Raw genomic sequence first — 22,169 nt, forward strand, 5'->3', positions numbered from 1 at the left:
GGTACCAGGTAAATTGTGCTATTAGCAAAAATTCCTGGAAAATTCATAAAGCACAAACCAAATGCATTCCCAAAAAAAAACCTGAGAAAAAGCTGAGGAAGACTAAAGAGACAGTAGTTTGTGGGAAGAGTTTTCCTGAGAACAGTAGGTACGTTTTGCTTTCACTTCAAATTGTGTATAACCAGAAATGGAACTGTTGGTGAACATCAAATATTATTATTGGGTGAGATCCTGTACTGAAGGCTTTCCTTAATCCAAAATCATCAAATTCCACCCTGTGAGTAAGGGCTGCAGGAGTGAGCCCATGATGTGGGCAATGAATTACAGAGCTTGAGAAGCTGTGTAATATTGTGCATGTAGAGGGCTGTTATTCAGCAGGCTGTTTATGTAAATGTAAGGGGGACACACTTCACTTGGACAACATTGAGGGTGTGTGAAGCATTCTGGCTTGAATCAATACATTTGTGATGTTGTATTAAGAGGTTTATTTGTGATGTTGTATTAAGAGATTTATTTATAAACATCACGATTAGCCAATAAAGATTTTAAAAATATCTTTATTGGCTTCAGATATACACGGGTGTTCATTTGCCAAAATATCTGCAATCTTCCTGGCACACTTCAGGCTGGTTCCTGCACAAAATGGAGGAGGACAAATTAAGTTTCAATGGGAGTACAGTCTGGCCCTTAGACACCACCAGCATAAGTGAAGCATGACCAGGCAGGTTGCATTTTTTCCCTTGACAAAATGCTTTGGCTTTATGGATGAAGGCCAAGATGTTTAAAAAAAAAAAAAAAGGCCATAAAGTTAGGCACCTAAATAAGTGGCCTGAACAGGGCTGGCCTTACCATGAGGCAAACTGAGGCGGCCGCCTCAGGTGCCAGACTGTGGGGGGGCGCCACTAGGACCCAGAGTGTAGAAAATTGTGTCTGCTGCTGGTGCATATGGATTCTCTCCGCTCTAGATGCACAGAGATGGTGGAGTGCTGAGCTGGAGGAAGGAGAGCACGAGAGACATAACAGGCAGGCGGGAGAAAAGGTGAGAGGCAGTAGCAGAAAGCAGCAGGAGCTGCAGGGAGAGAGAGGAGGAGGAGCCTCTTATGTACTTCTCTAGCACCCCCAGGAGCCTGGACTGATTAACACCAGCTTTCTAGGGAGCTTCCTGTTTCCTGCCGCTTCTCTGAACCCACTTGAGGAGAACAGGCAGTCAACTGAAGTAGTAGGAGCCAGTTAGGCCCTTAAGACGCTGATATCTTCCCTCACTCAGGGCCTGCTACCAGCCTGCTTATTTGTCCTCTTCAACTGAGTGTTGAGAGCCACTATAGTTGGCACAGAACAGCAGTCATGAGTGAAAGAAGAAAACGCCCCTCTGGGGCAGCATTCAGAAAAAGAAAGAAAGCAAAGGAAGCTTTTGTATTTAAGCAGGAAGGAGCTCTCCTGAGATACACAGACACAAATGTTCACGGTGAGCCTTCCGGTCCCAGTGAGAATGTGAGTGGTGAGGAGATGCCTGACCTTCCAGTTAGTCAGAGTGCAGGTGACCTGGCAGCTACTGCAGCATCCATATCTCCATCTCAAATGGATGTAACAATGCACATTCCTGAAGAAAGTGTAGATCAGAGAAGAGTGCGGTGGAGGCGCAAGAAATAGCTGCTGCCGAGTTTAGTTCCTTAAATCTAGATGATCCAGGACTGTGGACCCACTTGAGCAGTATCCCGAAGGACTTCCTTGTACTGCATGGGCCACAACAAGCGAAAAACTTCATGTTCCCCAAAGACAATGAAAATAGAAGTTTCCATCCAACACATTACTGGAGTGAAATCCCCAATGGTGACAAAGTGGAGAGGCCATGGCTTATGTACTCAAAAACCCAGAATGCTGCATACTGTTTTTGTTGCAAACTCTTCCAGTCTAATGTTCCAGCCACATTGGGTTCTACAGGAACAAAGGACTGGAAAAGTCTATCTAGAAATCTGGCATGCCATGAGAAGGCAGCAAATCACCAAAGCGCAATCCATAGGTGGAAAGAGCTTGAGATGAGACTAAGGTTAAAGGCGACCACAGATGATCAGCATCAAAAGAAGATTGCATCAGAGTCTCTTTACTGGCAAAATGTTCTGAAAAGGCTCATTGCCATTGTGAAATGCTTGCTACCCAAAACCTAGCACTGCATGGCACTTCAGATCAGCTGTATGTGCCAAACAATGGAAACTTCCTTAAAATTGTGGAGCTGATGGCTGAGTTTGATGCTGGACTCCAGGAGCATCTAAGAAGAGTCACCACCCAAGAAATGTACACACACCACTACCTTGGAAAAACAATTCAAAATGAGATCATACAGTTACTGGCAACAAAAGTCAAACAGAAGATTGTGGCAGATCTGAAGTCAGCAAGATATTACTCTAAAAAAAGAAAAGGAGGACTTGTGGCACCTTAGAGACTAACAAATTTATTTCAGCATAAGCTTTCGTGAGCTACAGCTCACTTCATCAGATGCATGCAGTGGAAAATACAGTGCGGAGATTTATATACACAGAGAATATGAAACAATGGGGAAACCTTTTGTAGTGATAATCAAGGTGGCCATTTCCACAGCTGACAAGAACGTCTGAGGAACAGTAGGGGCAGGGGGAAATAAACATGGGGAAATAATTTTTCTTTGTGTAATGACACATCCACTCCCAGTCTTTATTCAAGCCTAAGTTAATTGTATCCAGTTTACAAATTAATTCCAATTCAGCGGTCTCTTGTTGGAGTCTGTATCTGAAGTTTTTTTGTTGAAGAATTGCCACTTTTAGGTCTGTAATTGAGTGACCAAAGAGACTGAAGCGTTCTCCGACTGGTTTTTGAATGTAATAATTCTTGACGTCTGATTTGTGTCTGATATTACTCTATTATCTGGACTGCACACCTAACATCAGCCATACGGAACAAATTACTTTAATGGTGCATTTTGTAACAACAGCAGAACCTAATGAAAATGTCCCTGCAATAGTGACTGTCAGAGAGCATTTTCTAGAATTTATTGACATTGATGATACTACAGGAGATGGTATGACAAATGTGCTTCTTAAAAAGCTGGAAGATATGGGAATTGCGATAGCTGACATGAGAGGTCAGGGTTACAATAATGGTGCCAACATAAGAGCAAAGAACAGAGGAGTGCAGACACGGATCCGAGAGTTAAACCCTCGAGCTTTTTTTGTCCCATGCTGTTCTCAATCATTGAGCTTGGTGGTCAGTGATGCAGCATCAGCTTCAAGCGAGGCTGCTGAATTTTTTAATGTAATTCAAAGTATCTATGTGTTTTTCTCTGCATCAACTCATCGATGGCAAATTTTGAAGCAACATCTGGGAACATCCTCTCTGGCACTGAAACCACTGAGTGCCACACGATGGGAAAGTCGAGTGGAGGCGATAAAGCCTATCAAACACCAAATTGGGAAGATAGATGATGCCATAGTTGCCATTATGGAGAATAATGCTATGACAGATTTCAGAGTAGCAGCCATGTTAGTCTGTATTTGCAAAAAGAATAGGAGTACTTGTGGCACCTTAGAGACTAACAAATTTATTTGCGCATAAGCTTTCATGAGTTACAGCTCACTTCATCGGATGTATTCAGCAGAAAATACAGTGGGGAGATTTATATACATAGAGAACATGAAACAATGGGTGCTACCATACACACTGTAACAAAGAGAGTGATCACTTAAGGTGAGCTATTACCAGCAGGAGAGCGGGGGGAAAAAACCTTTTGTAGTGAAGAGTACCCAGAAGTCACCTACTACAGGACAGGCCCAACAAAGAAAATAACAGAACGCCACTAGCCATCACCTTCAGCCCCCAACTAAAACCTCTCCAATGCATCATCAAGGATCTACAACCTATCCTGAAGGACAACCCATCACTCTCACAGATCCTGGGAGACAGGCCAGTCCTTGCTTACAGACAGCCCCCCAACCTGAAGCAAATACTCACCAGCAACGACATACCACACAACAGAACCACTAACCCAGGAACCTATCCTTGCAACAAAGCCCATTGCCAACTGTGTCCACACATCTATTCAGGGGACACCATCATAGGGCCTAATCACATCAGCCACACTATCAGAGGCTCGTTCACCTGCACATCTACCAATGTGATATATGCCATCATGTGCCAGCAATGCCCCTCTGCCACGTACATTGGTCAAACTGGACTGTCTCTACGTAAAAGAATAAATGGACACAAATCAGACGTCAAGAATTATAACATTCAAAAACCAGTTGGAGAACACTTCAATCTCTCTGGTCACTCGATTACAGACCTAAAAGTTGCAATTCTTCAACAAAAAAACTTCAGAAACAGACTCCAACGAGAGACTGCTGAATTGGAATTAATTTGCAAACTGGATACAATTAACTTAGGTTTGAATAGAGACTGGGAGTGGATGGGTCATTACACAAAGAAAAACTATTTCCCCATGTTTATTCCCCCCCTCCACTCCCCACTGTTCCTCAGACGTTCTTGTCAACTGCTGGAAGTGGCCCACCTTGATTATCACTACAAAAAGTTTTTTTCTCCCCGCTCTCCTGCTGGTAATAGCTCACCTTAAGTGATCACTCTCGTTACAGTGTGTATGATAACACCCATTGTTTCATGTTCTCTATGTATATAAATCTCCCCACTGTATTTTCCACTGAATGCATCTGATGAAGTGAGCTGTAGCTCATGAAAGCTTATGCTCAAATAAATTTGTTAGTCTCTAAGGTGCCACAAGTACTCCTTTTCTTAATGCTATGACAGGAACTTTTTGTGGGAGAACAGTGGCAGGGGGAAATGGAATCACCAGAAACATACATAACTTCAAATTTCTGTGTGGCTTAGTGTTGTGTCATGACATACTGTTTGAAATAAATGTTGTAAGTAAGAGACTCCAAAGGTGTTGACCTTGATATATCTGGAGCAATGGAACAACTGGACAAAGCAAAGTCATACCTACAGTCTTACTCGTCAGATGGGGGATTTCAAAACGTTTTGAAGAGTGCACAGAAGTTGGCAGAGGAACTTCACACTGAAGCTATTTTCCCACCCATTCAAGAATACAAGAGTCACCGAAGAAGATGACATTTTGATTACGAGGCACGGGATAATCCCATAAGAGACCCCAAACAACAATTCAAAGTTGATTTTTTTAAAACAGGTGCTAGATTGTGCAATACAGTCAGTTGAAGAACGTTTCATGCAGCTCAAGGAACACAGCCGTATATTTGGGATGTATGATATTCCAAAACTCCTCACTATATCCAAAGAAGATCTACACCAGCAATGCAGGTGTGACGTTATTGACAGAATCTGTAACCATATAGATCGCTGTTGCAACCACTGTTATATATTTGCAGCAAATATTGTATAAAGGTTGTTGTGTAAGGGGTCTATGGAGAGGTTATGGTTTGCTGGTTATGATTATGCTGTCTATATGTGTGTATCATTTTGTAGTTGAAGTTATGAATATTGGCTCCATACTGTCTGTATTTCCAACTTATGCTATGCTTCTGGGTGACACCCCAGACAAGCTGGTGTCAGCTTTGCCTAGCCTGCTTGATGGCCCATTAAGGACCATCAGCTATACAACTGACCCACTGAGAGAAGACACACATACCTTGTGACTCAGCAAGGTATGCAGGGACATGCCTATGGACAGAACTCTGAGGTTCTGCCATGCCGTGTGATGGATAGTTTGTCCTTGGGACAAAGAAAGCAGAGACCACAAGGCAAGAGACTATAAAAAGCTGCTGCAGCTCCTCCATTTGGTCTTCAATCCTGCTTCATACCTGTGGAGGAACTTTGCTACACTGAAGCTTTGAACCAACGACTGAAAGATCCATCCCAGCTGCAGATGTACTCCAGAGACTTGATTTGAACCTGCAGTTTATTCCAGTACTACTACAAGCCTGAACCAAGAACTTTGCCATTACTGTATATAATTGATTCCATTTAACCAATTCTAGCTCTCATCTATATCTTTTTCCTTTTATGAATAAACCTTTAGATTCTAAAGAATTGGCAACAGCGTGATTTGTGGGTAAGATCTGATTTGTATATTGACCTGGGTCTGGGGCTTGGTCCTTTGGGATCGAGAGAACCTTTTTTCTTTTACTTGGGTATTGGTTTTCATAACCATTTGTCCCCATAACAAGTGGCACTGGTGGTGATACTGAGAAACTGGAGTGTCTAAGGGAATTGCTTGTGTGACCTGTGGTTAGCCAGTGGGGTAAAATCAAAGTTCTCTCTGTCTGGCTGGTTTGGTTTGCCTTAGAGGTGGAAAAACCCCAGCCTTGGGCTGTAACTGCCCTGCTTTAAGCTATTTGTCCTGAATTGGCACTCTCAGTTGGGTCCCACCAGAACCAGCATCATTACAGCGGGGCACTAGAGACAGTGTTGACACATGATGACATGCACGATATTGATGCGAGTGATTTAGGTGATGAACTGAAAGCCCTTTCAAGATACATTTCAGCAGGATCAACTCCAAAGGCTGTTCTGGAATATACGTGCACAGATAAGATGATCACTCTCTTTCTAACTGCTTTTGTTGCTCTGCGCATACTTCTAACACTTCCTGTAACAGGTGCCAGTGGAGAACGCAGCTTCTCCAAGCTGAAGTTAATAAAAACACATCTACGCTCCACAATGACACAGGAGAGGCTGGTCTCAATAGAGCATGAGCTGGCCCAGACTATGGACCTTCAGGAAGCAGTTCAAATCTTTGCAACCAAGGAGGTACGGAAAGCACCACTTTGATTATTCAAACAGATAAAAATGCCAATGTTTACTACGCAGACAAGAAAAGTTACATTTGCTGTTCAGGCGTTTGAAAGTTAACTGTTACTCAAAATTTTTGAACAAGGCATTTTAAGTTGTTAGTTCTCCTTTATTGGGGTAGGTAGCAGAGCAGTACTATGAGAGGAGAAGAACAGGAAGAAGGCAAAATTGAGACCTTTCAAAGTTTTGGCCCAAGCGAGGAGGCTTGGGGGCATCATTTGAGCTCCCCGCCTCAGGTGCCAAAATGTTGTCCGCCGGCCCTGGGCCTGATTATCAAAAGGACTGAGAATCCAGCAGCTCCCATCAGGTCAGGTCTGGTTGCTGAATGTTTCTGAAACTCAGGTCACTCATTTAGATGTCTAATTATGGCAGTATCTATTTTTTAAAAATCTTCATTTTAAAATTTTCAATATTATTGGTATTCTTCCCTGCACACAGCTATTTACATTTTAAATGACACACACCTTTTAATCCTCAAACCAGGATGTGCTAATTTCTCCCAGTGCATAACACTGTATCCCACATCTTGTATGTGGGCAGGGTAATCACCACATTTCACCCACCATGGAATAAAATTAAAACCCTGAAGTAAATATAATTTTGCATTAAACTGCCTATACTGGCATGCTACCGTTGTTCCTAGAGGACCAGTTTCTGCCATCCTTACTCATGTTAATTAGTACCTTACACCATGAATAGTCCATTGAATTTTAATTCTCTGGGATTACTCATGGGGTAAAAGTACCACACAATGTAAGTAGCAGTGTCATAATCTGACCCATAGTGCCTGGTGCAATGCCTGCAGAACTCAAAGGAAAGACTGCACTGGGTTAGGTCCATAATGAGTAAGACACATTCACTGACTTCAGTGGGTCTGCTTATATAACTTTGTGTGTGTGTGTGTGTGTGTGTGTGTGTGTGTGTGTGTGACTTAAACCAGGCCCTAAAATTCTTCCAGCTGGAATAAAGTATGAAGACCATATTTAAAAGCACACAGAAAGGAAACCTTTGTAGCATAAACAAAGTATATGGTGGCATAGTATGAAGTCCTTAACTCACCTTGGTTTGAGAAAACCTGTGTCTGGCTCACAAGTGGTGTAATGCAGTCAGCACAAACATGCAGTAATAAAAAGTTTATAACACACAGACTCTGTGTAATGTCAAATAGCCCCTCTTCTGTTTTAAACAGGTGTCATCTGAAGAACAATTCCTTCTTTTGATGTTTATTGACAGTCTCTCCAGCCTTCAAATGAAAACTGAGCTGTTAGGATTAATGAGTTTATTCTGCCATAAATCTCTAGATTACAGGTAACATGGTAGGACAATGAAACCTGTAAATATGGAAGAGAGAAGAGGAAACCAGCTGCTTGAAATATATAAGCCTCTCATTATGGGACTTGCATTGCTCACGTTATTAAATAATAATTATTGTATTGCCACTTTCTATTTTCCAATTAATATTTATCAAGTAAACTGAATATCAGTTCCTATTTTGTGCAGAGGCTTTCAGTTAATATACTTTCTGGAAGGAATAGTTGTTTCAGTTTCTTCATTAAATTTTGCTAGTCTTCATTTTTTTTTACATATAGTGCTTATGCCAGAGGCATGATTATGTTTTACTCATAAGCTTTCAGATCCAGGGCTTTCAGGGGTACACAGAGGTATGAAATATTTCATTGAACAGATCAGATACAGCATGTATGATATCTACTGTAGTTTGGTGTAGGGTAATGGAAATGTGCACAGACGTGTGTGCTGTTGTGGGGGTGGGGGGGTGTTTTTTGTTGTTGTTTTTTTGTCTGTTTGTTTTTTAATGTGTGTATTCTGGTTTGGTTTGGTTTGGTTTGGTTAGGTTAATTCAAGGAAAATACTGTTAGGGTCCAATCCAGTGGTCAGCGTAGTTAGTAGGAACCTTTGTGAGATGGTAAATAAAACTTTGTGACGGTATCTAATGGGGAAATCTATGGGTTTCTTTACCTCCCCTTCATCTCTTTAGTTTTATAGGGGGTTAGTGACCAAGATTTTCAGAAGCACCTAGTGTTTTGGGCGCTGACCTTGAGACACACAGAATGGGCCTGATTTTTAAAAGGTGGGTTCTCAGCCCTTTCTGAAAATCAGGTCTCCATTTAAGTTATCTCAAGTTGATTACTCCTGTAACTGAGGCATCCAAAATCACTAGTCATTTCTGAAAATCTTGGCCACTATGAATAGGGCTGTAGTGATAGAAGTTAAACTACTCAGTGGAAGGCCAGTTCCTGATCAATTCCTGGTCTTGCTTAAATTTCTGAATTCCTCCTTGTCCCAATATATCCCTGGTTCTGCCCTTCGAGAACTGTATCTAGGGTTTCTCTCACACTGCTTTATGATTATCATTCAAGTGGGTTCATCAAGCAGATGTTCTTATGTATGCATACTGAACTGTCCTCCTTTCTCTTTGTGCGTCTTTTTACACAAACAGCATACTGCAATGCTACTGACCTTTTGATCTAAGGAGAATAAATTCCACTCTAATGATGTTGGTTTTCCTTTTATGCTGCCTGCCTATGCCACATCTTCTTTCCTCCTCTCACTCCCCACTAGCACTGCTTACCGACATGTTCCAAAGGCCTTTTCTTGATTAGCCCCTGTCACCTCTGCAGCTCTGCTTCCTCCCACTGGAGATTTTTTAAAAATTAAGTTATTGGCTCTCACTCATTCTGTTGTAACCAGCTGTGATGAGTCTTCCTTTGCTTTCTATAAAGTTATCAGTAACATGCGGATGTTAATTATTATTACTTTTTATTAAGCCACTGTCATTCAATCTGTAAACAGGTAATTCTTGCTCTGCCTCTGTGACAAAAATATCATTAGCAGACAAAACTCCTATAAAGGTAACAGGAAAATCTTGTTAGATTAACTGTGAGCTTTGAATCTACAAACAAGAGGCAGCTGTCTAAGAAAAGTCAAAGCATTGCTGTGAATTCAACAGGCAATATTCCCAGCTGACGTCTGCTCTGTACTGGATTACATACAACCAAACCTGACTGACAAGTTTCTCCCAGCTAATATGTTTTACATTTGTGGGCGAGAGGAGGATTACTCTGCAATGAAAATATGTAATTAATACTTTACATTTTTAATCTTTAAATATTTTTATTAATTAACACACTCCCCTATTTTTAAACATGGGGGAAACTGAGGTAGGAGGATGGGTGATTTGTACAAGGTCACTGTAGAGCAAGTGTTTGAGCTGGGACTAGAACACAGGAGGAGATTTGGTCCCACTCCTGTCTTCAAACCATAAGAACATGCTACAGAATAATGCAAAGAACAGCAGGGCAGAGGAGTGGTGTTAGTGGAAAGCAGTGTTGCCATGGCAAGGACCTTCTCCACAGCACCTCTGATCTAAATAATGCCCTTAGTAGCAATTGGTAAAATATAGCTGCCTTTTTCTTGCTTGGTTTGGAAGTGAATTGTTGTTACAGGGGAAGAGAACCAGACTCTTGGAACCTGCTCCTCCCACAAGCATTCACCCTGTGTGGTGGGAAGAAAAGAAAGGAGGTGTGAGGTAAAGCAGTGGGGAAAGGAATCCCAGGTACTGGCAGAGGGAAACAGAGAAAGGGAATAAGAGGAAAGGACACCCAACAACAACACAGAAGAAAGGAGCTGTGAAAAAGAATTTGGGGCTTTTGAGACGAGCTTTATTGCAAATTAATTTGTTCCACATTGAGAATAAGTTTAGTACTGTACAAGACGCAAGTCTGGGGGAGAGGCTGCAGACAGAAATACCTGGGGAAAGCTTGTTCTGTGTCTAGGGAAGTGCTAAGTGATGCAGTAGGGGAAAACACCTGCCTGCATACACACTTTGTTTCGCACTGAACCTAAGTAAAAATCACTGAAGAAAAGTTGAGATTCCAGTGTCTTTGTGTTCTCTACACCCACCCACTGTTCTCTCCTACCTTCATTTTCTCCAGCAACAATAAAATACATAAAACAAAGAGAAGAACTTTAAGAAACACAAATAGTCCATTTTAGAGCTGGCACTTTTGACTGAGTTGTTTCATGTTATTTAAAATAAACGCACAAACTTGTAGGGACAAAATTAGAAAGGCCAAGGCACAAAACAAGATTAAACTAGCTAGGGATCTTTAAAGGGTAAGAAGTAAATTTTTTACAAATACAATAGAATCAAGAGGAACACCAAGGACAGGGTAGGCCTATTACTCAATGAGGAGTTGGAAGAAAATAACAGAAAATGCAGAATGGCTGAAGTGTTAAGTGCCTTTTTTTAAATTTCAGTTTTCACGAAAAAGGTTAGCAGTCACTGGACAACTAACACAGTGAATACCAGTGAAAGTGAGGTAGGATATGAGGACAAAATAGAGAAAGAAGAAGCTAAGAATTACTCAGACAAGTTAGATGTCTTCAAGTTGGCAGGGCCTGACAAAATATACTCATGAATACTTAAGGAACTGGCTGAAGAAATCTTTGAGACATTAGCAATGATCTTTGAGAACTTGTGGAGTATGGGAGAGATACGAAAGAACTGGAAAAGGGCAAATATAGAACCTATCTATAAAAAAAGGGAATAAGAAAAACCCAGGGAATTATAGACCAGTCAGCTTAACTTTGGTACCCAGAAAGATAATGGAGCAAATAATCAAACATCAATTTGTAGGCAGCTACAAGACAAGAGGGTGATAAGTAATAGACAACAAGGATTTGGCAAGAACAAATAATGTCAAACTAACCTAATAGTCTTCTTTGACTGGGTAACAAGCCCTTGTAAATAGGATAGATGTGGGATAGTAGATGGGATGTATCTTGACTTTTGTTAGTTTGTTACTGTCCCAGATGACTGTCTTATAAGCAAACCATGGAAATATAGCCCACACAAACATACTATAAAGTGGGTGAACAACTGGTTAGCAAACTGTACTCAGAGGGTAGTTATCAATGGTTCATAGTCAAGCTGGAAGGGCTTATCAAATGGGGTCCCACAAGGATCTGTCCTGGGTCTGGTTCTGTTCAATATCATCATAGAGAGTACCCTTATAGTGTTTGCAGCTGATACCAAGCTGGAAAAAGTTGCAAGTGCTTTGGAGGACGGGATTAGAATTCAAAATGAACTTGATACACTGGAGAAATGGTCTGAAATAACTGGGATAAAATTCAATAAGGACAAATGCAAAGTACAATACTTAGTAAGGAAAAATCAATTGAACAAATACAAAATGGGAAATGACTGCCTAGGCAGATGTACTGCAGAGAAGGATCTAGGGGTTATGGTGGATCACAAACTAAATGAGAGTCAACAATGTAATATTGTTGCAAACAAAGTGAACAACATTCTGGGATGTATTAGCTGGAGTGTTGTAAGCAAGACATGAGAAATAATTCTTCCACTCTACTCAGCACTGTTAAAGCTTAAGCTGGAGTACATGTCCAGTTCTGGGCACCACACTTTGGGAAAGATATGTACAAATTGGAGAAAGTCTAGAGAAGAGCAACATAATTGTTTAAAGATGAGAAAACATGACCTACAAGGTAAGATTGAAAAAAAATTGAGTTTGTTTAGTACGGAGAAGAGAAGACTGGGGGGATGGGGGTGGTCGTCCAAGTATATAAAATGTTGTTATAAAGAGGAGGGTGACAAATTGTTCTCCTTAATTACTGAGGAAAGGACAAGACGCAATGGGCTTAAATTGCAGCAAGGGAGATTTAGGATAACCATTAGGAAAATATTCCTAACTGTCCGGGTAGTTAAGCACTGGAACAATTACCTAGGGAGGTTGTTGAATCTCTGTCATTGGAGGTTTTTAAGAGCAGGTTAGACAAACACCTGTCAGGGATGTTCTAGATAATACTCAGTCCTGCCTCAGTGCAGGGAATTGGTGTAGATGAACTATTGAGGTCCCTTCCTGTCCTACATTTCAATGAATTCTATGCTTCCTTCCCAATTTTCCTCCAACACTTGCACAACATTGCTCCTCTTGGCAATGTCTTTCTGTAGCAACCGTGACATCTGGAAGGTAAGAAAAGTTCCCTTGGGAAATGCTCAAAACAATTGACCCAGAAGGCTGTAGCTCCCATTTGTCCTTCAGCTCTACGATTATGGAGATACCACATGTGCTCCATACACACACAATTATCAAATAAATCATATACACAACGTGACTAAAACCCCCATTATGACATCCAGAACCACAGGTTTCCACCAATGACTTGAGCTAAGGGAGAACTCTTATTGTGGGCACTAGAAGTAGCTTCTCTCTGTGGACCAGCTTCTATCTATCAATCTAATTATCAGATTGAATCATCATATCTGAGCACCTTACAAACATTAATTAATCATTTCAACACCTCTATGAAGCAAGGAAGTATTATCTTCAATTTACAATTGGAGAACGAAGACATAGAGAAAGCAAATTGTCCAAAGTCACCCAGGAAGTCTATTGCAGAGCCAGGAACTTGGCCCAGATCTCATAAGTCCCAATCCAGTTCCTTTACAGCAAAACCATCCTCACTAGATGGCTCCCTCTCCCTCTCACCCAAACTACAACTTGAGGAAGCATTCAATCTCTAACAGTAACAATTTCCCAAATCAAACAGGAATCTTTCTTCCTTCTTCCTAAAACAACACATTCTGCTGTAGCTGTAAAAATGACTAATCCTGCTTGCACCATGTTTTAAAAACGCCATTTTAAAAACGCCATTTTCTGCAGACATGTGGTCAGATGTATCAGTTTTTTTCCCTCATTGCTAAGTGTTACTGTCATCATTTCTGTGGCTGGACGTATGAACCACTTCTCCCATTTATGGCTCCTTTTATGTTTTCTTTCCCCTCCATAAAGTTCTGTTTGGTATATTTGCAGCCCTTTCTCAAGTATTAATTTTCTCAACATTTCTTGAGATTTCTACCCTCACGTCCCTAAAAGAGTCCATTAAAAAAAAGCTATGAAGGTACATCTCAGAAAAGGAACAATGTCTTTCCGCTAACTGAAATGTGCATCTCAACTGGCTGGAACCCAGGAGCAACTGAAGATGGTTAAAGACTCTTACGGAAACAAGAGCATCGAAAGACACATAACTTAGTTTTGCTCTCAGGCTGTGGTTTGACAATTACATTAGCTCCAGCCTTTTGAGAATCTCTCATGTGTTTCCTTTGTTTCGGCCTTTTATCCTGTGGAACCTCGTGGTGTTTTAATCCTGTTGTCTCCGAATTTGAAAACCAAAGTCACTCTTGTTGGTCTGAATATCATTTGAACAGCAATAACAAGGTTTCCTGACACATAAGATTACAAAATTGTCATGCCACACACAAAATGAGAGTACTTAAGGATTTAAGAGGGAGGTGAGGAATGGACTAGAACTACACTTTGGATAGCAGTTTAGAATTTTAATTATTTTGTTGTGCCTGTGGTTTCTGAATTTCAGATACATCCAAAATTTAGGTAGGTCTTAAATGAATTCCTCTAATAGGAACCCTAATAGAGGTTATGCTGTTTTGATTGACTCTTTTTATTTTCATATTTGTAAAAGCACATCCAAATCTGAAATTCCCAAACTTTGCCCAAATTCAAACTTGCTAATCACAACTTGCCTCAGTTCTATTACAGCATAGTGTCTCTTACAGCCCTTTTTCTTGATTAAGTGAAACTTTCAAACCCATCTTTAAGTATGCTGACCTAATGCACAGCATACAACTCTGAGCAACATAGTATACCCGCTCTCTCCCTCTTTGTTAGAATTTTTCGTCAAACATTAATCCTGTACACTGTTTGTAGTAATGATTATACATAAGCATCATTAAACACAGGTCGTCTACTGGGGACTACTGCACAAGTCAGGGTGACCATGGATGGTGGCATTGCACCAGCATTGTGTAGTGAAGTTCCCAGAACTGGATCAATCCTGCAAATCCATGAATGACTGGGGCAGCCCATGGGTTGTGTCAGGTAGGGCCAGAGCATGCATCTGAGCATGGTGTGCCAGGGGTGTTTTTGTCCATCCCAGAGACATGACCAAAAGGTGCAATGCAGCTTTTGACTATAATGAACAATTGAAGCAAACCGTGACAGTGGATGCATGAACCACACAGGGAAGAAGAAGAGCTAGATCTTCACAGTACTCATCCAAACCATCAGGAACCAATGGCATCTGGTGGAACAGTTCCTGGGAAGGGGGAGGGTGTCCCCAAAAATAAAACCTCTCTACATCTCCCCACTCCTCAGGGGGAAGAGTGAAACAAAGGGGAACCAGCCATGACAAACCATGACAAGAGCACCCGAGTTAAAGCCCCTGCTATTACCAACTCCAGGTGTTTTTCACACTTAGGATGGGCACGACTCAAACACCGCTCAAGGAAAGCATAGGCCCAATGACCACAGCATCCTGGAGGTCCAAACTAGACCTCTGAGGTACATTCCATGTAGCCAGATGGAATCTGTTAACACTGGATGGCACTGAGTACAAGATTCCTCTCATCAAAGAATTCATCCTTTACAAAGGCCTGCCTGCCACCCACCAAACAAGGGATTGTGGAAGATGTTCTCTGATGGTCACACCAAACTCAAGGTGTGTCACGTGTTATCAGAAAACCTCTAGCAGAGACTTTAACCACATTGAACCCCCATCTCTACATGCTTACCCTATGCTCAGCTCCAACATCATCATGGACACTTATTTGTTGTTTTGGCTTACACCCCAACAGAAGAGACCTCATGTGTGGAAAGGGATGCATTCTACTATGAGTTAGCATTAAGAATGCAGTCAGCTCTGCCCTGTGACACACTGCTAGTGCTCAGAGATTTCAGTAACCATGACTGGCTATGACCGAACTGGATATGAAACCATGATAGGTCCCTTTGGTTTGGGTTTCCCAAATGACATCAGCATTCGGCTTTTGACGTATGCCACCAAAGACTCATCTGTTATGGGCTCCTGATTTAGGCACCTTAGCAATGATTGCTGGACCTGGATTTCAAACAGTGGACATGCCAGGAAGAAAACTGACCACATCCTGGTCAGAAATCACTCCACAGTGAAATCTCACTGGGTCTTTGGTGGCACAGAAGCACCAGCAAACTCAGAATCGTGCAGCTCTTACTACATCTTCCCACTCCTCACAAGCTAGATGTTCACCAACACTACAATTATGTATAAGGCTGGATTTTTTTTAAGCCATGGATGTTATAGTTCCTAGCTCTTTATTTTGTTTTGGTTTTAAATATCCCTGGCTTTTGACCCACTGAGATTTTTCCCTGCAGGTGGGGCGTGAAGTTAAATAGCTAAACCATTTTCAATTAGATCTTTGATGGCTGTCAAGTTAAACCTTGCATTGCACAGGAGTCTCTGAGGGAGCAGGAACTCAGGGGAAAAAAAATACAGTGAAACATATAAAAATAAGCCGCTGTGCAGAAGGGTCAGATTATACACCCATTGAAGTCAATGGCCATTTTGAGTTCAATAGGAGCAGGAGCAGGCCCTCAGAGTTTTAGTGTCACCAAATGTGACGAGGTTTCTCCTAAGACTACATTTAAAAAAACAAAACAAAAAAACAATCGATGACCTAGGCTGGGTTTGACAAGTTTGGCTCTAAGGCAACTGCCGTGTTCAGAGCTACACAAGCTCACCACACATTTTTTTGCATTAAAATGGGGGTGGGAGTAGCTTACTTGGAGTACAATATACAGTATATCTCTATATATATACACTGTACAAATGCAGTATATATATGAAGTGTCTCTGACACCGCATATATGTAAAGTCATGTGTCAGACATCGTTATATTTATTTTTAGATTCCTCATGACCCTCTCTCTACAAGCACTTGGTGACTTTTCCTAAAAATACACCAGGCTAAAACTGCCACCCTAACACCATCTTTGATGTTCTGCGCTGCTCAAAGATCTCCCTGTAGTTTCAAGTGGAGGCACCATTCTGTGTGTGACTGCAGGTGAGATCCCAGCTGAAACTGGGGAACCAAGATTGAGGAAACTGAGGCACAGCTCTTTTTTTTTTTTTTTTTTTGCTGAAAGTGGGGCAACAGAAGCAATTAAGGAGTATTGCAGAATATGTGAGTCCTAGGTATATGTACAGCAGTGATGAGGCGGCTCCCTATAATGGACTCCTTTTCAGAGGGTAGCCATGGATAATGGAGGAAACTTCAGTCAAGCGACCCTAACTTGCAGCTCACATAAAGGCCGGGCAGGGAGAGGAATTGATCTCTTGGGAAGGAACATACAGTTATCCCAAAGAGGGAAGATGGTTTGCTGGAGTGGGCATGCCATGAATCCCTTCCCCACCTGACACTGGGTGACTGAAACCAGGAGTTACAGCTTGGCTAAGGCCAGCTTTGCGTGTGGTGGGACACTTGGATACCCTTTTGTTTGCAGCAAGGGTGGATTAAAGAGAGGCTATACGTTCACTGACTTTACTGCACATTAGATGGTACTTTAGGAGTAGTGCCAGCAAAAGAACCACAGAGAGCACTCCCCACTTGCTAGGCTGGCTTGTCTGGAGACCGAGCTAAAAGATCCAGGCAGGTATGTCTACTCACTGTTAGTACACTGGCGGGGTTGCAGGAGTTGGCTAGGAGGGTTGGGGTATCCAAGAAAATTATCTTGTATGAACTACAAGCATGGCCGTCTTCAATTCCACACCTATCCTGAGGGCACCACTGGGGGTATTTTGCACTTGGCACTCTTCTTTATCTTCAGTCATGGCCAAAGCCAATCTATTACTAAAGGCAAATTAAGTGATGGAGATTTTATCGAGTGTTGGACCAAACCCTTAATCAGGGTTGTTTGAAGGGAGGACTGGATGCCAGAGATGGCATTGAAAGTTGGTTTGCAGGCATCGGGGGCATTGGATCTTGTGTGTCCAGCAGGGCCGGGGTGCTCATTGGCTCTGGGAGATATAACCCAGTAGGAGCTCTTTCTTGTGTTAGTGGAAGTGACTACTAGCAAGAATGAAGTCAAGAACAAGAGACAAGTCTGAAGTGAAAAATCTGGCAGTAGTCCAGGGTGGTAACTGACAGGTCTTCAAATCCCTCAGAGTATGAGGGAGGCAGAATTTGAGAGTTGGTGCTGGGAGCCAGCAAGCAGCCTATTCAGGCATTCAGCTAGGTATCTGGAACCTTTGTCCTCAACCAGTTTTGTTTTATTGCAAAACAGTTGACACCCGGAACATTCAGGTGTCTACTGAGGGGATGAAGAATTTTGTTCCCATGTGTGGGCAGGGATGAGCCACCTCCAAATTTGACATAACAGTCAGTGGTGTCACAGCTATGGGAGGGGCATTCTCTATCAGGTTTAATAAGGTGTTCAGACAGGGCTCTGGAATTTAGGGATCTGCAGTCAGGAAGGGAGAAATCTGATCCCCTGACTCCCACAGAGGGTACAAACCAATTAGGGGTGGCAAGGTGAGTCATAATACTGTGGGGATGCTGGGATTTCCCAGTCAAAGCAATGCAGATTTATTTAATGCTGAGGCTGTTGGTGCTGGTCCACTCTTTCTTCGTGAGGCAGAGTTATTCTGGAAAAGGAAATTTAACTTGAGTGAGTGCATATTGTTCAGGATTCCCTTGTGAAGTGGGATCCTATTTATTTGGGATTAGATTGGTTACATCCACACCACAGCTTGGAATAAGAGCCCAGAGGGTTACGCCTATCAATGATGGCTTCTGAACACATACAGACTCCATTGGGGAGGATAATTCAGAGGTCTATATCCCCAACTTCAGGATCACAAAAGAGGATCACTGAAATGGGTGACTGGATGTGTGGACAAAATATTGTGCATTAGGCCCACAGGCATCCAGCCAGTTCCCCTGGGAATGCATTGCTGGGACTCAGTAGTGAGGCAGTTTTGACTTGACATGGATGGAGGGGAACAAGAGAATGGGTCATGAGACCCAGAGTTTGGATATGTAAGTATTGGGCCCAAAGGCAAGCAGATAATTCCTCTGGTGGTTCACAACTAAGCCTCAGTGGTGCGGTGAATGGCATGGAAAGAGGTGTGTGCTCTAAAGTCAGCTAATGCCTCTCTTGTGCTCTTTGGCAGCCAGGAACCAGCCACCTGAAATGATTATTGTACACCTGGGTGAAAACAGTTGGATTTTGTAACAGGGTTGATTTAATCATGAGGGCACAGAGAGATGTAGGGCAGAACCAGGACCTTTTCCAGCAGGTGACTGTAAACTGGTCTGAAATGCTACAGCAGAAGGCATGAGGGGGTGCTGCCTCACACCCTCATTCAGGGACAAAGGGGGTAGACCTGTCTGACCAAGCAGTGGATTATTTTTGGCTGACATTAGGGTGGGAATTGTTAAGTATCTGGAAACCTGGCTGGGTGTGAGGCAGCTAAGCTAACTGCAGGAGTCTCCTTGGGGCATGTGTCCAGTGCAAGTACTCGTTCCGTACGGGATCTGGTTCCCAGATAAACCAGAGCTGAAAGTGGACTGAGGAGGAAGGTATCCCTTAAGGGAACCAGGGAACCTGGGTTGGGGCTAATGTCTGGTACAGTGAGGAGACAATCCCCTTGCCCCTGTATATGGATCTAGGAAATTGAGTTGAATCCATATCTATCTGATACAGAATGCAGCTTCCCTGGTGTTTTGTGGGTGATGAAGGGGGAAAAATGTGACAAACTCCATTGCTCGTATGTCATAGCAGAGAGGATTTCATGGACATGTCTAGCTTAATTTAGGACTTGGTAGATTCTTACATCCTTGCTTTGTTTAAATTGTCAATTGAGAGTGATGCAACCTGAAAACATTAACATTGGCCTTCCATAAATTATGTGAAGAGGAAGAAAATGTTATTTTGGATCCTGTCAGAATTATATGACCATGTTTTCAAAGGCTAGACAGGAAGGGGTAAAATTTATAAATATGAAGGTGACATAGTTATGCTAAAGACCTGAATTCCTCTTTTTATTCAAAACTATGAAAGCATGTTGGTACATCTTATCTGATAAGAGTGTTATCTAGTTGACATTTCAGGTGCTAGAACTGCTCAGCAAAGCAGTTCTGGCACCTAGAATGTGAATGATACAACACTTATCAGATAAGATGTACGCATAACTATTTTAGATTAATTCATCATAAATCTGCATGTCTTCCCATTTCAGTTTGAAGACAAACTAGTGTACAGTACACATCAAAATGAGGATAAGCCATTAGGTTCTCACACTCTCTCTCTGTTCTCTGGGGACTTTTTGCTTCTCAGAATACAGAACTAGTCATTTGGCACTTTTTGTTATTCTTGTTAAATGAAAGTGAGTTTAGTTTTTCTAAAAAAGTTCCAGACTGTCAGCCCTGGAAACTGGAGAGAGAAGGTGAATGAGATAGTATCTTTGATTGGACCAGCTTCTATTGGTGAGAAAGACAAGCTTTTGAGCTAACACCGAGAGCCCTGGAAACAGAAGCTGAGAGTCAATTTTGGCTTCGTGGTGACAATCTTCAGGCTAACTGGAGCATATTATACCAAAACTTATTTTCAAGAATGAACTTTCCACCAATTTTTAATGACATACCAAGCTGTATTTATCTGAATCTAAAATTGCATAATATACAAATCACTCACTTTTTCAGATCTTTTTGTTCTCTATTTTAAAAACCTCTAAGGAAAAGAGGAAATGTAATACAAAAAATTTTTACAGAAGCCCTTATGATCATACCTGTGTGTCCCACAAATTTGGTGTCCTCTTGCTTGTAGTTTTGAAAATTATTCACATCAGAAATAAAGTATTCTGGAACAGAGGTTGGAGCATTATTCACACTAAAGAAGTGAACCCCTTCCACATTTTAAGTGTCTTGTATAAATAATTTGTGTCCCTCTCATTTCAGGTCTTTGCTGGGCCTTGTCTTATTGCAACATATGTTTATGACTGAGAATTCCAATGCCCAAAAATCAAGAAATTCAAGCTTACTGGTCCCACAGCAATGACGAAGCCCTACAGTGTTTGCATATATTAAAGTCTGAATTAACAAAACACACAAACAATAAAAAATACCTTAGAACATAAGTGGAACAGAACCCAGTTATCTTTTCTATGGGACATTATAATTGAATTTCCTGGTTTTTCTGTGTTTACATTTTTGGCCAGAACATGAAACCTTTTGGCTATGAATTGTATTATTGTGTAATGCATTTTTGTCTACATTGCTATGACAGTGGTGTTCACACTGCTGCTCTTAGGAATATCAGTATAAGTGAATTCCAGGTTTGTTGGCATCTTTTGAATGATATAGAGAATTAGTTCCACAGAGGTAATTATCAGTATTGTGAAACATTTGGGCCAGAATTTACAGATATGTGAGTTGGTTAAGATAGCAGTTTAAGTGCCTAAAAGACATTTTATGTAGTTTTATGCTCTTAAAAAAATGGATAGACCTAAGAGAGTATTGCCCCATTCTTCTCACAGCTGTATTAGGGCTACCTGGACCTTGGTCCTGTGCAGAGGGGTGGAGCTGTGCTCCCCATCCACTGGGAGCAAGTGGGTGAGAAAGAGGAATATTATGGTGGGGAATAGGTGAAGCTTTGTCTCTGTTTCTTTCTCCCCCAAGTACCAACTTGCAAAGCTGGATGGGCATAAAGAGAAAAGTCATCTGCATCTTTTCAAGGACTGCAGTAAGTTATTTTAAGCAAGAGGGGAGTGTGGGAAGAATTGTAACCCTCTGAAGTAGAGGACTAAGAGCCAAAAGTGCAATCTAGCCCCAAAAGCTGGATGAATTTATACAGAAGACTGGATTAACTAAAAAGATTCTAACTAAGATTCAAAGATTAAATGTTGTTTTTTCCAAACTAAAGGTCAGATTCTAATAATTTTATTGACAATGAATAGCACTTATTCACGTGAGTATGTATGACATGCGTATACAACAGCAGTGAGCAGCGGTAGTGACCAACATGAATGTTTTACAGGCCAAAAAAGCAACATATAGCCTAACACTTTGAGGGGTTTTATGCAGTAATGTTACTTTAAATTGCTTTATATGATGATCAGGGCACATCATATTTGGAAGGAAGTTTACTTTTGCAAGCTGTTAAATGTGATAGGGTGTTTTTCACTAAATCATAAAACTGTTGACTTTTGTGGAAGCTTTTGGAAAATATGAAACAAGCAATTGTTTCAGTGAGGGATTTGCTGAAAAATGTATGATTACTATCTTGGAAGTATTTGTTTGACTAAACAAGTGGGTCGGAACAGTCTCTGGATAGTTATTTCATGGGGAAAATACCTGGTTGCATCATCATCCCCTACATACACGTCCCAACACTCATTGGTACCCTACTGAATTGCAACACCAACAGTCACTCATAGTTTATTCTTCTCAAAGGGCCTGATTCTTCATTACCCTAGGCCCCATTACAC

At 41.5% G+C, this 22,169-nt stretch overlaps 1 long non-coding RNA gene across 1 annotated transcript in view; it reads left to right on the forward strand.

Moving 5' to 3' along the window:
* The window catches only part of LOC125625355 (uncharacterized), a 42,569-nt gene extending 21,788 nt beyond the window's left edge, over positions 1 to 20,781 (forward strand). Inside the window, exon 3 of the long non-coding RNA XR_012666600.1 lies at positions 20,641 to 20,781. This is a non-coding gene — a long non-coding RNA (uncharacterized LOC125625355). The remainder of the gene's footprint in view (positions 1 to 20,640) is intronic.
* Positions 20,782 to 22,169: the final 1,388 nt, after the last annotated feature.

This window comes from Caretta caretta, chromosome 1 (assembly GCF_965140235.1).
Source record: "Caretta caretta isolate rCarCar2 chromosome 1, rCarCar1.hap1, whole genome shotgun sequence".
NCBI lineage: Eukaryota > Metazoa > Chordata > Testudines > Cheloniidae > Caretta > Caretta caretta.